Source organism: Lonchura striata, chromosome 1A (assembly GCF_050655825.1).
Source record: "Lonchura striata isolate lonStrDom1 chromosome 1A, ASM5065582v1, whole genome shotgun sequence".
Taxonomy (NCBI): domain Eukaryota; kingdom Metazoa; phylum Chordata; class Aves; order Passeriformes; family Estrildidae; genus Lonchura; species Lonchura striata.
This window is the reverse complement of record NC_140741.1, coordinates 3,842,242-3,858,181: the sequence shown is the minus strand read 5'-3', so window position 1 is coordinate 3,858,181 and position 15,940 is coordinate 3,842,242. Positions and strand designations below refer to the sequence as shown.

General features: G+C 40.4%; 1 protein-coding gene across 1 annotated transcript in view; it reads right to left on the bottom strand.

The window, feature by feature from the left end:
* LOC144246307 (uncharacterized) overlaps positions 1-15,940 on the bottom strand; it is a 135,040-nt gene that overhangs the window by 32,138 nt on the left and 86,962 nt on the right. Inside the window, exons 11-12 of the mRNA XM_085569101.1 lie at positions 9,988-10,070; positions 7,763-7,885 (exon numbers count right to left, since the gene is read on the bottom strand). The gene's annotated coding sequence lies outside the window, so the exon portion shown is untranslated. The remainder of the gene's footprint in view (positions 1-7,762; positions 7,886-9,987; positions 10,071-15,940) is intronic.

Here is a 15,940-nt window from a genome sequence, read left to right as displayed (position 1 = left end):
CTGCACTCACGGGCACAAGAGAATTCCTCACGAATTCCAGGCTTGGGGCTCAGCACTGAGTGTGCTCAGCTCCACACAGCCTTCTCTTTTCTGGGGTGACTGAGCTCTCCATAGATGGACACTAGTTTGTTTCCCTGAGACTAAAGCTTTCACCGGTTAAACATTCATGAGTGGGCTGAAGGGTATGGAGCGAGCAGATCTTTGCCAGAGCTCCACGTGTGTTCGGCTCTCCGTGTCCATTATTCATGATGGCGTTTCTACAGGCCCTAATTTTACATAAACCGAAATCACAAGAAAACTGTTACAAGGAGCAACCAGGAAAAGCACAGGGAAAGAGTGCCTTGTCAGTCAGCATTAAAAACACAGTTCAGTATTACATTTTCTGATTGTGAACCTCTTGGGAGTCAAAATAAGCAACATATCTTCTCTGAGAAGTAAGAAGCTGAAACCTAAAATCTTATAGATGGTCTTTAGAATCAATTTCTTCATGTCCTGTGCACAACTCCATTCCAATTCTCCACATATGAAAAATACATAACCTCTTAGCTCAAAATTCATCTACCTTACAGTTCCTTTTAGCTCCTGTTTAAAATCTACTGAATTCTATCTTGGCTATCATGTAAGCTATTGTTCTACACCTGCTCAGGGATGACAGACTCCAGAATTTAAGATCTGTCATGCCAGGAGCAGATTAAACCTTCTCTGAAGACAGAAACATGCACATTACTAGTTACAACTGAGAAATACAGCAAGCAGACTAGGTACAACTGAAGTAATTGAATCCCTTCCCCTTATCAACACAAAAGCTAAGAGCCAGAAAAAAGTACCAGTTTTTCTATCTCACAGCATTTGTAGCAAACACAGTGGACGGTATTTCAATATTTTCCTGTTGCAGAAATAAGCTTTAGGCACAGAATCCATTACATGTAAATTAAAATATATTTCACAACATATATCTTGGTTGTGAATGTAGGTCATGCATTTAAGGCATTTCTAGACTCTTGATGTAAATCTTCTGAAAAAAAATTTGTATGTATAGAATATTTTAATTACTTATCAGACTTCATTCTCTAAGAACGCTAAAGGAACAGATATTTCTAAGAGTCCTCATAGGGAAGTAAGTACTTCTTGCAGCCTTTTACAACTTTATGTAGTGCACATTTTGTTCTTAATGGAACTGCATGCTTGAAGCACACCTCAAAAACAGTTAATACAGTATAAGAAGTTATTGTATGAAGATCCCAGACTGCACAGGTAGGGAGCCTGACTAAACAACAGCATGACATTTTCAAATGTTTACTACCTTGTATTATTTTTGAATTCTTAGAATTTCCTCAAGACTGGTGTTGGGTATTTCCTCAAGAATGGTTTACCTGTCTATGAGCGAATTATTCCATGAGCAAACTTAAAGAGGTAAAAAAAAAAAGAGAAGAAAGCTAGAGAACAAGAGAGTCTATGTGTTTGTGATGTGAATTAAGTTTCCAGGCTAGAACGTTTATCAGGAGAATAAAAAAACAGAGGCAATTTAAATCAGCACCAGTATCAATTTATCCACTAGGTGTCACAAAATAATCATGCAACCAGATGAAAAGCAATTATATGTAAAATGTGTCAGTGTACTACATCAATGAAGTGCTGCTTTGAAACGAAATCTGTGATAAGAGCAGATGTAGGAAAATGTCATGGATCTCATAAATATGCATAAACTGTCAGGAGTGTATGGGAACCTGAGCCATGACACACAAAAGCTGTTGCTAACCATGGTGTACATCATGTAATGGATTCACATACAAGCATGTAAGTGCTCCATTAGAAAAAAGTCTTCCCAAACCCTAAAAGCAATATTACCAGTCCTCAGAACTGCAAGATTTATGTTTCTTGCTTTTTAATGCTAGACAAATGTATTGTATCAGATTCTCTACATATATGTAAAAATCCCTCATGACTACAGGGAAAAATTGCCAAGAAAACAAGTTCTGAAGGCTAAAACATTTGAGGAAGAAAAACACAAATATTTTATTAATATTAGTATAAAATCACCACAAATGCCAAACACTGGAACTGGCAATAACATGTGACAGACACTCCTTAGATCCAGACTGTTCTTTTGGATGGGCAGGATAGAAAATTACCAAATGGTTCTGCAGCCATTATTTTCTAGAAACCAACCTCTACTGCATAGGCATTATTTTTGTTCTTAAATATTCGTGGACCATTTAAAATTCATAATTACATATATGCCTGCACTCATCCAACACACCAAGTCCATGAAAGGATTAAGACTGGGCTGTTGAAACAAGCACCTTGGTTTCCAAAATGGTTCTTTAATAACAGTAACTTTTCCTCAGAGCTGCATAAAATCTTTATGGGCCAAGTAGACTCCAGTGTGCCTTTATCATTATCTGTACTCACACATAATCCAGACAATCAAAAATACTGTAATCACTAGCATATACAACAATATTATGAAGTAGAACAGGCTACCAGAATTAGATAAGAAGAGGAAATGTATCCTGGACATTTTTTATCATCCAAACATAACAGTACTGGGTCTCTATATGCTCTGCTGCCAAGTGCCATTGCATAAAGCCAGCCTAGGCAATATCAAAACCCCTTCCCCCTTGTGAGAAATGCAGTAAAGGAACATATGCCTTACCTGTATGTTTATACTGCAGTTTGTATGTTTTATCCTGGCTGTAAAAACCAGGCTTTTTCAGGGTGTAAGCAGGCTCATATGATAAAGTTCAGATTTTTTACATAGTCTTTCTCTGTAAGACGAGCTGTCTAAATGTCAGAGCTGGCCAATATTTTCCAAAACTTGGAAATACTTTCTTACTTGGTAGTCATAGGGAAACTTTTCTTCCATGCAATTTTCCCTCTTTCTTTTCAGTCACTCAGTTAAATACTTGTGCTTCCAGGAACACAGGTACAAAGCTGAGAGAAATACCTTTTGTTTGTTTGTTTGCTTCAAACAAATATGCTAAAGGAGTTTGATTTTGTGACACACTTTCGGAAAAACTCAGAACTTCTCCCCAGATTAAAACCATTATCTGACTTTACAGAACCCTGCAGTGATGTCCATTCAAACTGGCAGAATTCAGAGCCTCCTGAAATCAGTAAGAATTTTGTTATAATGTAGCAAAGCTGTGATTTCCCTTTAGGCAGCGCCATACACAAAAATGCTGAGGTTGCTATTCATTACATAAACCCCTGACTCTGATCCCAGAAGGTGAATGGGCAGATGTACAGTATTATTAATTCCACCTAAGGAACTTAAGTTGCTCCTTTTTGGTCTTTCAGTTGTCCAAGTATGCAATGTTTTTTTTAGTCCTTGTTGTGAAAGAATCAAAGAATGACAGAATAATCCCGGTTGGAAGGGGCCCCTCAAAGCATCCAGTCCAACCTGAAAGCATCCAGTTCAAAGCATCCAGTTCAAAGCAGGTCTAATTAATCAGGTTGCTGAGGCACATATGGAATTGAATCTCGGACACCTCTAAGGATGGAGAACCCACAGGCTCTCTGGGCACCCCTTCCAGCCTTTGAACGCTCTAGTTAAAAGATCTTCCTTGTATCTGACTGGAATTTCCTTTGTTCCAACTTGGGGCTTTCAGCCCTTGTTCTATTGCTGTGCAGCTCTGAGAGGAGCCGGGCTCCAGCCTCTCACCGTGCGGTCGGGCAGCTGCAGGCAGCCCTGCAGCCCTCCCCTGTGTGCCCTTCCCTGCCTGGACAGACCCAGCTCTCCCAGCTCTGTGCTCAGCACGTGGCTCTGAGGAGCCTGGTGGCACTGCCAGGCTCAGTGCACGTGAGCTCTGACAGGGCTGGTGCCTCCCTTGCACAAAGGTGCTCCTAACTGGAACTGGACACATCATTGATCAGAGGGATGGAGCACCTCCACTATGGAGAAAGGCTGAGAGAACTGCGATTGTTCAGCCCGGAGAAGAGAAGCTTTGGGGTGACCTCATTGCCCCAGTACCTGAAGGGAGCCCTCAGGAAAGACAGGAAAAGACTACTTACAATGGGCTGAAGTGACAGGACAAGGGGGAATGGCTCCAAAGTGAGAGAGGGCAGGGTTAGATGGGATATTGGGAAGAAGTTATTCCCTGTGAGGGTGGTGAGGCCCTGGCACAGGTTGCCCAGAGAAGCTGAGGCTGCCTCACCCCTGGAAGTGCCCAAGGCCAGGTTGAACAGGACTTGGAACAACCTGGGATAGTTAAAGGTGTCCCTGCCCATGGCAGGGGGCTGGAACTGGATTAGTTTTAAGGTCCCTCCCAACCCAAACCATTCTGTGATTCTGAGGCAGTGCTGTGAAGAGGGACGATCACTGCTCTGAGCCCTGTTTTGCTCATGCAGTGCCAGATGCAGCTGGCACATGGCTGGGGGGTGTCAACTTGTGCACCAGGACCCCCAGATCCTTTTCCACAGAGCTGCTTCCTACACAGCTGCCCCCCAGCCTGTTTCATTATGATCTCGCCAATGACAGTATTTATACCATTTCTCAAATTATTGATATTAAAAGGTTTTCTCTCTTTTTTTTAAATTTTGTCTATCCTAGGCCTCACTTGGTCTTGAAGTGCTATGAGTAGAACAGCTTAGGAATGTGAATGTACCAGCAAATGTGCTTCCCATTAGCTCTTAATGCCATAAATCTAAAATCCTTGATACTACTGTTAGAGCAGTGCTTCCATTCAAATCGTAAAAGAAGCTTTAGACAGGATAGTAAGACTAAGCAGCCACACAAGACACTTACTGCTGCGGAGGACAGCCTTGCAAATGCACGTGGATCAGAGGTCCTGCCCTTGTGCATCACTATTTTACTTACAATGGAATAATTTTAAATTACATCAAGAACTATAACCGTATCCTAGTATAATTTACTTCTTTATACCCTCTGCCACCAGAAATATGCTTAAAGATATCCATCCAGCCCCAAGTGCATTATTCTGGGAAAGTTTCCATTTAGATGAGAACATTTATGGTCATGATATTTTTAAAGCTTAATTCAATATGAATAACTGGTTCAACTTGGTGTCTGCTCATGAGTGAGCAGTTGGAAGGAACTGGTTAATCATTGTTTGCCATCTGCTTTGGAGAATCAGCACTGTACAGAATCTTTTCTGCAGCAAATAAAACACTATGCACAAAGAGCACTAAAGGAAAATCCTGTTTTCAGTTATGGGGTGTTTAATCAGATTTCTTGGTCAAAAATGAAGGCAGCACCTTTCAGGTATTTGTTGTTCTCTCAGAAAGGCTCTGAATTTTCTAATCTCTCCACTCTGTTTTATTAAAGCCAACTCTTAAGTCCTTCTGAACAGACAAGCCAGGACTTAAAACGCTATATTGAGTCAAAAAGCACATTTGCCTCCTCACAGAAAAACGTCAACATGAAAAAATAAAATTGGTTGACTATCTATGCTGCTTTCTTGGCTCATCTTCCCCATCTGGTGTGACTGACAAATGCTGTGTCATAATTGGAGAGGGAACAGAATTTCCATTTTTAGATTTTGAAATCCAGGAGTTCCTAAAAAAATAATTTGCTTCAAAATGAGAAAAATGTATGTGAATGATGTAAAAAGATTCCACTTAAACACAGAAAAATTGCTGGGAAAAGACACTCCCTAAACTGAGGTTTTCTTAAAATACACATTCCTAACAGGTGGCAAAAAATATCAGAAGAAATGCTGAATATGAAAAAGTAAGTATGGCTAGGCTCACTCTGATATTGAAGATCTATCACTGGGGACCATAATTCAGGTTATTAAAATCCTTTTTCAAGATTGATTAAAGTTCAATTTAGAAACATCAACAGGAAATCCAGGCTGCAATGTTCTACTATTGAGAGGGCTGAAGACTGCAGTCTTCCATCAGAAAATCAAAATGTGTTCCTCCAGGCCTTGCAAATACTGAGCTGTGCGTGTGTGCAGTCATTCAAAAAACCCGCCAGTGAAAAATATTTTTCCTTTAAAAACCTTCTTAAAACAAACAATTGGAAATGGTCCCTCTGACTTCTTGCTCCAGCCATAAATTTCAGTTATCCTCCTTTTCTTTTTCCTGGGCTATTGAATCATGGAATCACAGAACGATTTGGGTTGGAAGGGACCTCAAAGATCATCCAGTTCCAGCCCCTGACATTGACAGGGACATCTTCCACTATCCTGGGTCACTTCAAGCTCTGTCCTACCTGGCCTTGGGCACTTCCAGGGATGGGGCAGCCACAGCTTCTCTGGGCAACCCATGCCAGGGCCTCAGCACCCACACAAGGAAGAATTTCTTCCTAATGTTAAATCTAAACCTACTCTCTTGCAGTGGGAAGGCATTCCCCACTGTCCTGTCACTGCAGGCCCTTATCCAAAGTCCCTCTCCAGCTCTCTTGGAGAACCTTTGGCACTGGGGTCTCTTCAAGTTGTTTTATCCAATGACTGGGGAGACCTACTGTTGCAGATTCCTGAGACTTGATAGTTGCTTGCTATTTGAAATAACTGGTACCAACAGAGGTCTTAAAAAGAGATTATCCAGTAAGCCTTTGGAGACTTTAGGGTTCCAGACTCAGTATGGTCTAATGAGCACAACAGGACTCTCTGACAGTCCTATTGGGATTTTCCCTCTGTTACAGCTGGCAGTAAGAGAAAGAAAGATTTAATTAGCACAGAAGAGCTGCACTGCCTTCCAAGTACAGCAAAAAATATCTTTGGAATAGGGAAGTGAGCAAGGTGGGAGAGAGGAAGGTTCTCTGGGCACACAGAAATTTAAGTGAGCTGGATTAATTTACCAACTGGACCACGTATTTCTTTCATGATCTTGAGCCAATACTTGGGTCAAGTTTTCAAAAAAATAAGCTCATTTCTTCTGCCTTCTTTAGATGTTAAAATAACTCATCAGACTTTTCAAAGGCAAACTGCAACTTGGCTGTCAGTCTCCCTGAAAATGCTACAAGCTGACCCACACTGACAACTTCTAAAGATCTATCCCTTTCTGTTGAGGTTATGCATCTTAAAGTATTCACAACTGTGCTGCACTTCCTCACCTGTAAAATATTGTATTCCTCCTCTATGTTCTGAGGAGAACAAGTTTGTAATGCCCATGAACCAGCTTTGAGAAGCTTCAGTGCTAAGATTGTTTAAGTACCCAGACTGACACAGGGCACATGTTTCACAGAGACCATCTCCTGCTTCTGGCTTCGACAGGAAGGGAACTGTGATTCTACAAACCTCAAAGTCATGATCACAAGATGCCACAGATGCCAGGGTAGGCTGCTCTAAATCAGTGAGGAGTCTGGCTGTTAGTCATGGGACTGAGGAGGGCACTTTTCACTCCTCTTAACAGGGACTAGTGCCCCTTCTAGCATGTGTCTGTATTGAGCTCAGCTGTTTACTGTGAAGGCTATTAGACAGTATCTCTTTATAAAGCAGAGATGTTAGGATCAAGACCTGACTTTCCTTTCTAGATTCAGCAATATTCTTTGACAGCCACAGGATACTTAATCAAACAATTCAGATGCTGGTTTTGAGAGATGAAAACTATGCCAATACAGACACCTAGGATATCTTGAGAGTCCTAAATACCCCGCACTTACCATAAAGGTCTCTAACTTGCTTAAAATTTAAATAAAACATTGGACTTGGATGGGATTAATGGGCCTACTCAAGACCAAGCTCCTGGCATTCCAGATCACCCTTGTAGCATTCCCTCAGAAGGAACACAAGTGTTTCTTGAACTTATTATTCCAGAATAATTTGCTTCTCATTAAGGTGAAGACACAGAATACCTGCAAAAGTTCTCTCTTTGATCACTCAGCTGGATCTAGCAGAAGTTCAGGGTCAAAGATCTTGCCAACAGGAATTTCACATAACTGATTCCACATTCTGCAGCTGTTTCTTCTGAGAAAGATCTGTCAGAAAGATGTATCAATAGTTTTTTCTGCAGGCATGAAAGGGTAGGGAAAGCAGATTAATAACGCTAGATTACCAGTCTTAAGGCAGGAATCAGAATCATCCTTAAACTGGGCACAGTAAAACATCTCACGTGGACAAGTACTATCAGCCTGCATTATTGCCAAGACACAGCTATATAGGACTGTGTTCTTGTAGACACAAGCCAAGACAGACATAAAAAGTCTATACTCTGATTCTTTCCTATGGATAGCTCCACAAGAACATATTTGGTTAAAGAACATGTATTTTTTATAAATATATTTTCCATAAAAATCAACAGGCTTTCTCTAGTACTCAACTCATTATCGACACTCCCTACTTCGCCACATCAACATTTTATTTGAAGTATCAGTCATAGCATCCCATCAAAATTTAATAGCCACTTTCTATAATTAAAGCACATTAACTCTCGGTTTCACCTATGCTAAGGTTTATCTTTCTCCTTCTTTTGAAATTCTAATGATATTAAAATACAACACCTTTCTACAGCATGACTCAGAGTTGCATAATATTTCTTTCTTCAGCTCATGGGAAAGGAGAAGAGATACAAACAAAAGCAGAAGAATTCTCTATCCAAGTCTATAGCTTTATACTGAATCCTGAGTGTCAAACCAACAGGGCTTTTAAGAAAAATGTCAACAACTGTAACAGTTACATAAGACACAGTTAGAAAAATACTTTGCAAGGGAAAATGACAGTTTCTGTCACTTGAGAAGATGATTTATACTTCAGCTTTAGAATGCAAGCATGTGACCTGACATTTACTAAAGAAATCAAAGAAATGTTGAGCAAGATTACAAAAGGCAAAGCACTGATTGCCCTCTATCAGCAGCTCCTCTCTGTACTACATGATCTGCATAGTCTTCCTCTCAACATTATGCAAAAAAAATAGAAAGGAAGGTCACAACAGCTCTCCCTGTTGTCACTTTGTGCTGACTTGCTCCAGTTACGAAGGCCATCTGGTGCAGTTTGTGCTGCCTTGTGTCTCATGTTGTTCTTTATGGACAAGAAGGAATCACTGGTCACATCAGCTGTGTTTTAAGTTTCTTTGTAATAGAATTTGATGGTTGAAACTGTGCATAAAGAGTGTATAGCTGCTGATAACAGAACATGGTGAAAAGGATACCAGGTGCAGGGGTGTCCAAGTAGGAAGGATGGCAGGTCAGGTGAGCTGGGCTTCCTTACTGGTTCTATTAGACACGTCCTGTAGGACTTGAAGTGGTTACGTAAGACCTTGGGGCCCAGTTTTATCACTTGTTAAACGGAGATCATAATTCCCTATCTCACAGTGATATTGGGAGACCTATTCATTAATGGGTTCAACTCAATGCTGGGCAGATGGTCAATACAAATTTTATGCATCACTGAAGTAACATTTAACCTCAGGACTTAAGTGGCATATAGCCCTGTGCTGGTCTCTGAGCAGTCACTGGATACATATTAAGCGTTCAATTTATAGAAAATATTTGAGAGGCAGGAGTTGTTAGGAGTGCTGATTTTGCATCCTTTAAGTCACAAATTTTCAGGATGAGAAATGTAAAATGACACGTTCTTCAAATGCAGTTCAAATGCATGCAAATGCAAGACAGGTTCTAAGTGCATCTCCTTGTGATGGTAATAAATGAGGAAGAGAAAATGGTAACACTGCTGAACCAAGCATACAGTGATTTAAATGAGTCCATGAAACAAGCACTTTAAGTCTCAAGAATGACCATTGATAGTATCTGGAGGGATTTAAATTTTAGTGTTGGGAGAAGAGTTGTTTTTACTGGCCTCAGCCAAAAAAACAATTCACTGAATGTGATTGCCATTTACCTGCAGAAACACAGCTACAATTCAGCACAGTAATGGGTTTAAAGGTGCATCTCAAAGATATTTATAACCAAATAAATACTTGCTTTGCTTAGTGTAGGAAGCACACAGAATAAAAAAGGTCTTTTCCAAACATATTTTTCAATGTTTCTGAGGACTGTGTTTAAACTTTATTGCCATAACTAATGTACCATGAAGGCCTAAGCACCAGCAAGAAATTAATCTCCAGTGTGATTACTATGCATACCTTGTAATTTCCTCTGTAGAGATGGCCTATCTTCAGTTCTTTAGTTTTTAACTTGGTTCCCCGGCAAGTAATTCTTTCTGTTTCTAAAGAGAGAGAAAGAAAAAAAAAATTTGGTTATCCTTATAATGGAAAAAGTGAGGAACAGACATACAGATACGAAACAAAGCTTTCCAAAGTCTTTTCTGCAGGTGAGGATTGAGTTTCAGAAGGCCAGTGTCCCACTGCAAACTTATTTTGGAAGCCTTAACTGAGGGTAAGTAGGGCATGAATGGCACTTCGTGGAGGGATGACTTTACCCTCAGGGAAGCACTGTGACAAGTTCCTGAGACCAGTCAATTTAATAGCTGCAAACCTCGAAAGCTTTGAGTAAAAAAAACTTTTCTCTACTTTCACAGCCAAGTGAGTTTAAAGAAAAGTTACCAGATAAAAATATTTCAACCTTTACCCCGTAATATCATCCTTGTTTTCCAACCTTTAAAATTACTATACCAATCACCAGCAGAAAGATTCATTACAGTCCAATTAATTGATCAATCACAGACATCAATACATCGGGTATAAATCACGCCTAAAATGTAGAATTCAGCAGTTTAATCTCACTAGCAGGGACACTAACATTTTTGATAATGCATTTGTGTCAGTAATATCTTTACATATGCTGTGTAATCATAGTCAAGTACAGAAATTACTATCTCATATAAAAATACATACAGTATGGTGAAAAAACAATTCCTGGTTTCTTGCATGGTGATAGTGATAGAACTATGGGGAACCTAAAAAAAACACTCCCTCATGCCCTCACTATAAGAAGGGAAGGGGAGCTGAGATTCACAGATCTCCTCAGTGTGGATTAGGGTGAGATAACACTAGAAGTCCATAATAACACTCAAAGTCCCTAATAAGCAATGCTAATGGCACAAATATTATAAAATGGTGAGCCTGTCACAACTATATCCATGTAAGCTATGCAGAAACACCAAATTTAGTGGAACAGGTATTCAGTAAACATTAGCCCTCTCAACAATTATATCCACTTAAACTGTGCAGGAACACCACCTGTAATGGAACAAATATTCAGTAAATGTTAACCCTCTCACAAGTGAGACTGACCCTGAAATGAGCTCAAGGGCATGGTACTGATAACGCCAAGACTGTGGGTTCCAGCCCTGTCCCACCTCTGGAACTCTCCCTTTGAGTGCTGTCTGAACTCACAGCACGATTACCCGGGCCTCATCCCTTGCACATGCAACATAAATTACTCTGGGTCATTCCAAAGAAGTGATGCAGTGATTGTTCTCCCTCTCATCACATCACATGCTAAATTTATTCACTTCTTACCACTTCTACCTTTTTTTCCAGCTAATTCTGCCACTGCTTTATGAAGAAAGGTTACTTTTCTCCACAACAGCCTCAAAATTTGGATAAATATAACAATCCATTCCAAGTCAGTCTTCAATAACTGCTTTCCTCTAACAAAAGACATCTCTCATTTTGGCATTTCTCAGTCTTTGACCACCAATATCCACGTGCTTCACAACTTCTTTTTAATGTTATCCGCCAACCTCACAGGAGAAAAAATACTGCCTTTGTTTACAGAACAGAAAGGTAGAGACAGAGAGGATCTAGCTCACTTTTACTGTCTCAGCTGAAGGTGATAGGATAGTACAGTGTCCAGATACAGACAGGGTCTTTCAGAGGGAAATCTGCAGTACACCTCTAACATACCCAGAACCATCCCCTTAAGAGCCTCTTCTTTCTCCATAGCAGCAGCTTAGGAGTAACAATTATCTACACATGCACCTAAATTAGATGTAAATGCAAGCGAGTATTCTCTTCACTGCTACGCCTGAGAGCAAAGTCCTATAAAGAGTTAAGCATCCTAAAAATCAGGATTGGGTTACCCACTGTGGGACAATACCTGGCTTTGGAATGAAAGGCAGTAAGGCATCAGAGTTTCCCCACACAATCTAGAAGAAGAGGTAACAGTCTGGACTGTCTTTCTCAAACTCACCACTTTGGCACTGCTTTGTTTTGTTTTAGTGGTCAGAGACCACCTCCTCTTCCTCAGCTCTGTAGGTGATGTAATGCTTTGCTCTCTATTTAACTCACTCTGAAATGTGGCAGTACATCTGTGTACCAATCTGAACAGCTGAAATAATTTTAAATTGTCACTCGGTTTATTAATAAAGAAAAAAATGCATGTGTATATTTTTCCTTAAAACAGAATATAGGTAGTGTACAAAAATGCATGAAAATAATCTTTAGTCTCAGTCAGACATCTGGCCAATGGGAACTTACAGGCAGAAAAATGTCCAGACACAAGATGGGATAGAAATGGTACAGATAAAGAAACTCTTCAAACTTGATAGCCTTAAGGCTGTATAAAGAGTATGTGTTGATACAGTGCCACACTGAGATTTTAGAGACATGGTTTTCAGACTATTCCATTATTACAGTAGGCTACAATCCTGCAGATGTTTAGACATGAAGGACTTTATTCAGTAATGTCAGTGTTTTCATGACTGGGTCATATTAAATTTCTTCTCCGGAGAGTTAATAAGAAAACCCTCTCTCTGAGACTGGCTATAGTAGAGCAACAGTTGCCAGATATATTTCTGTTGAAACATGAGAATGCACAACAAGAAACATTATATGGAACCTTCACCCTGAAATGCACAATGCCTGCACTCCAGGGCCCTCAAGGGCTTGCTGAAATATGGAACTCAAAGATATGTTTATGTATTACTCTGAATGAGGGCATTACTGATCATCAGGGATATTGTACCCAAACAACAAGCATTATCTTGTTTAGCAAGAACTATATTTTAAGTTATGAGTAAAAGCAGAAAGAGATGAGCAGCAGGAACATGTGAACTGTGGTCTTTGAGACAGGCAAGTGACCCAGTCTGAGAGTCAGAGAACTAATGATAATGCTGCTCTAGAAAAAGAGTGTGGAATTTCCTTTGTACTTGATATCTACACACCAAGACAGTTAAGCTCAAGTCTACATCTAGTTTTGGCCCAGAACCACCAGAGCTGGTGGTTCCTCACCAATGCAGTGCACCAAAAAACGGCACTAATGATAAGCTCAGCCATTAATGGCTGGCACTGGAAATCAAGTGTGCTTGGTTCAGCTCAACCTGGGTATCAGCTTTTGAAGGGCAATGGCATAAGCCACCCTTTACCATGGCAGGCTGCAATAGAACAGGATTGCTGTTTTAACTCATGGTTATTGAAACGCTACTCTTACACATCACGACAGTAGTGGAGTACGGAGCACCACATGTAGAACTGACTCTTGGTATGTGCTAAAATGGAAAACTCCCAGTTTACTGTAGAGCAATTCATGTTTCTTTTGTGGGAAGAAAGGAGAAATTATCTTTCTGATTAATTAACCCCCCAGCCCAACAACATGACTGACTGGAACCCCACTGAAGTAGGATCTCTATGAAATAGCACCACCGATCCCATTTTAGGAAAGTGTTGGCTATTAACCTTCTCTGGAATACGTAATCTTTGCAAAAGACATTTGAGATGTAATAACTACAGTTATTTCCTGTCCTCATAAGCTCTACAGCCTGACTCCAACTTTACTCCAATGCTTTTGTGCAAAATGCTAATTTTTGTGACTTGATGCCACTTCAACTAACAACAGAAAATAACTTCTACAATCTGAGTCCTCAAAACACAGAATCACATAATACACTCAGTTGGAAGGGACCCACAAGAATCATCGAGTCCAACACCTACAAAGACTACAGAAATGGGGTGAAATGCTGAAATAATATAAAAAGAAACCAGACAAATCAAATCCATTATTGAAACAAGCAGGTTACTAAAGTTATTAGGAGTAAGTTAGTAATTAATTGCATTTGAACATTCTTGTACTTACTGTCACTGAAGATGAATGCCTTTACAAACAGATTATTTGCAAATGGCTGGAACCTGTGGGCCTAGTCCCAGACTTGTCTGGTGTTTGTTCTGTGGCTGGTCCCTATGCCCAACATGCGACTGTGGATCCAACCATACAAATCCAGGCTTTTTCCTAAGAATTCTCTGACCTGTTGCAGCCACAGCCCATGATATTTTGCACATGCAGTGTCTGAGTTCATCAGCCACAACACTTCTGATTATTTATTCCATATACTTAGCACTTGTATTTTTTCCATAAGCACAGACTACTAATCACTGCTGGAAACAACATAGTAGGCCAAAAAGACCCTTCTCTAGCCCAGAATTCTTATGTTCTTACCATTTTTAACTGAGCAGGCTGTTTCTCTTGAAGTTTTTTTTAAACATACATGCATACAGAAACTGCCACATGCTTCTCAGGCTACAATTCACAATCAAATGCTGCAACATGGTACGGGCAGGAAGTACATCACTGCAGATAGGGAAGAGCTGAAACTGAACTGAAGCTCCTTCAGTCTCTGATTCACTGCAGCTCATTGCCACTAGAACTGCAGTCTCCTCTTAGCATCAACACCTGGTGCTAGGATTCATATCTTACCAGAAATTTCCATGGAAAACTTTTAGAAGCAAAACCAAAATGCAGGCATTATCAATGAGGTCCTGTGAGAACAATTATGAAAACTGTGAAAGCAACAGCAGGTGTGCCTGCTTGCAGATATTTCAGTCCACTCAGAGTGCAACAGGAGCCACACAGCTGAGGGGAGGGTGTTCCTTGCAAACCACCTGTGTGCAAGTAAGAGCACCTGAGGCTTCTCAGGGTCTGCTTGGAGGAACAGTATACTTTCCTTAAGAGCTTACTGTTGTTTTACACAAAATATGACACGGGCTAAAAGTACTGGCAGGCAGGTCCCAGTGTGCTTGTCAGGAAAACCAAGCGAGGGGGCCAGAAAATATATGGCTTACTGGATATGTGAAGTTTTTGTGCCTCTGCTGAATCAGCGGCACCGTCTGATAATGGTTTTGAGCCTTTGCTTTTTGTCTTTAACAAGGAAGATGTATAACTCTTGACATAAACTATACTGTAGAATGTGCTGAACAAATATTTCATCAAAGGGGAGAAGTTTATCTTAAGAGTCATTTTGCTGCCAAATGATTTATTGGAACTCAGAGCCAAAACAGGTAAATGCCCTAGGGAAGTGATGTATCTTTCTAATAATTCAACTCTAAGAAGAGTTAAACTCTGCAAACAGGAGAGCTAGAGTTTGCTAGGAAGCAGAGTCTTGCAAAACAAATAAAGATTTCCTGCACATATGTCAATGCAATTCTCTGCATCAATACCTGAATAAGGAGCAGGCATTAAAGAAATGCACACTTGAAGCCATGACTAATGAGGATACTTCTGTATCACAAAGTCTGGATTAGCCAGTGAATCTTTCAGACAATCTAAGTTGAAAGATAGCACTTGGCAAGGTCCACTCCCATCTGCCACCACTTTCTTTAGCCTCCTGCATTCCCTGAAGGTACTGCCTGTGAGCTGCCCTGCAGTACCACAGCACAGCAGCTGCAGACAGCAGGGAATGCAGACAGCCATGCAAAGTGTTTAAAATAGGAAACACAGGCTCTGTGCTGGGGGCTGCTACAACAGGTGTATATACATATTGGGAGCTCATATTAATGAGGCTTCTGTTACACATGTTTGGGGTGGCCAGCAGCCTTTTCAGAAGTAGATGGGTATTTTGGTGAAAGTCAGACAGAGTAACCTCGTAGTAACCTCTAGTCTGGCTCACAGCCATAGGGAGGACTCTGAAGGACTGTCCCTTAGTGCTGCATTGATTAGATTTCGTCCCATAATACACCCAGTGTTTTTGCTCAGTAAACCTTACTAACAACTGAATGAAGAATAAAGACTGAAAGGGGAAGTAAAAGCCAATCTCCATGTGAAAATGGGCCATAAAATTAACAATGTTCTCAGCATCAAGTAATTCTGTCTGCTCTGGCCAGAAAGTCAGAGCCTGTAAAATACATACACAAAGAAGTACAA